Here is a 2,500-nt window from a genome sequence, read left to right on the forward strand (position 1 = left end):
TATGCAGCACGGGGGTTTTGGGCTTTCAGACTTTTAAACTCACGCTTTGCATATATAATAAGCTGCGTTCACACGCTGAAATTTTAAGCTAGTGAGCCTCTGACGTCACTTTTCCCTGGATCTAACCGTCTGAGGCTCAATCGGTCAGTTTTGAACGTGAGTAATGGCGGACCGTGAAATCCAAAACTTACACTCAAAGTAAACGGTCTTTGAATAAAAATCAAAGCTCAAAATTTTGCCAGTCAGGTGTTAAGCAAACACACTTTCAAAATCTGAAGGAAAAAAGGAAGTGGTTTTTTGATCACAGGGGCACTTTTAACTTCAATACATAACCATACGAGGTACCAATTTGCGTGTTATTAAAGGAAAGGGCGCTAATTAATATTAATGAAGCACCCCTTGACTCTTTCTTTGGCAAATTGGTGAGCGTGTGAACAGATTCTTGCAGTGGGTCACTCCTTACGAAGACACTCGACAGTGTCGAAGGGTTGATCTTTGAATTCTAACATTTTAAGCTACATTCTTAATTCTGTAAATCAATGTATCATCAAACTGTGTGAACTCTGCCGTTTTTATTCAGTACCACAGTGTTATATATATCTGGACATAAAAAGTCAATGGAGACATGCAGTTTGTACATGTAATCTATCTATGTTACTCGTTAGGAAAGGTTTAAATTAAGAGATGTTTTAATGCTTGTCCACGTGGCCATACGCCCAATTGTAGTTTGGGTTAAAGGCATAATTACGCAATGGACCGCCATGATAATAATATCCAAATAATAAATTCAGTTCCTCGAATTAAGTACTTCCTGCATGCTTAAACTACAAACAACTTAACCTCGTCTGGTGCTACTCGAAAAACTTATTATCTTAAACTTATTACGCCTGCTATGATCATACTTTTTTATTAATAGCAATTTTCCAGGAACCAAGGTGGGTGGCTGAGTGTTCATTTTTGCAGCAAGATATGCTCGTGTTGTTGGTTTCAATCCACGCTTTAGACTCTTCAGCCTAATAAATGTGTCATCACTACCATAGTAATCCGATATCTGGAATAAGTTTGAAAAGTCACTTGTGCAGTCTTTGCCGGGCTCTAATTTCTGAAAGCAGGTCAACGAAAAATAACTTTTATTAAACTTTTATCAAACAATCTTCCTTTGTTTTAATATTCACAAAAACAAGAGACAGCCAGACTGAGCCGAATGGAACGGCTACTCATCTTTCCAGCAGTTTCCAAACTTACATACAGAATTACATGCCGTTCTTAGGCTAAGGGAACACTTTGTGAGGAATGTTGTTAACGCCATGGATCTTATTGTGAACTTAAAGCAATGGATGGTTGCTTTTGAGCAAATCAATTTAAAGATAAATGAAGCCAAATAAACGGTTTTTTAAAAGGGACAAGTCAAATCGAGTGGCTAATTGAAACTCCCAGGAGGAAAGTTTGCACAGGGCTTTCACTTCAAAGTTTGGTATGCGCTTTGCATACGATTAACGTAACAAATCTCAGTTCGAACTTACCTCAAAGACAATTTTGACGCGGCTTAAAACTTTGAGAGAATATTGTGTTTGATTGTGTCTTATCTCAAAGCATAAGTTGCCTTTATGGTGCCTCATTGTCAAATCTGAAAGAGAAAAAAATGCGCCGTTGGACTCTGTCTGTTGCATGGGGATACTAGAGGTCAAAACAGAGAGTGATTTCCAAAGTGTATTTTATCCCAAGAATCCTCGATTTCTTTCATCAAGTAACTACACAGCAGAGTGGGAAATACCTAATTCGCATACTTCCTGGTACGGAACATGCCAGGGGTATTTTTTTTTTCTTTATAGTCTCCTTTGAAGATGCTCGGGCGAAAGTCAAGTGACGCTCCTCGTCTCCCACGGGAGTGTTGCCCCTCTCCACCGTGGACGCCTCCTTGGAGGCTAAAACATTTTGCGATAAAACTTGTTTGAAGCCCACAGCAAAGCGGCTAAAAATTAAACTAGAGAAATTAAGGACTGACTGGACTGACCAAGAAAGAAGCAGCTTATCGTTTTTCTTCTCACCGCCAGGAGTTTCTTCGTTCCTGACGGAGTGTTGTGAAATAATATAACTCACTTCCATTCCCCTTTATCGATCTTTTGTCAATAGCTTTCCTTTTCACCATGTTCTAACACTTTAACAAACTGCATTGCGCCTTAACAATTTTAATTTTCATAGCTGAATCAAGCATTTTTCTGTCTAGAAAAAACATATTTAGGATTTTGTATACTGTTTCAGTGGCCGCTCGGTAAAACATCAAACATATTTTGTCACCAGCAATATGATTTAAAGCGAAACCTTTCCGGGTTTTTTTAGATCAGAAGCTTATAGCACTTTGCAGTTTGAGTTTACATTTACGTTAAAGTTGACTTACTAGCGAGAGTATCATTTGTTGACCATGCACTTGCTGAAGCTGTGCACCAACTCCCGTTCTGGGATGATTGACACTTGTCGTCATGTAGTTTGACTAGAGATC

Source organism: Montipora foliosa, chromosome 8 (assembly GCF_036669935.1).
Source record: "Montipora foliosa isolate CH-2021 chromosome 8, ASM3666993v2, whole genome shotgun sequence".
In the NCBI taxonomy this organism is placed as follows: Eukaryota; Metazoa; Cnidaria; class Anthozoa; order Scleractinia; family Acroporidae; genus Montipora; species Montipora foliosa.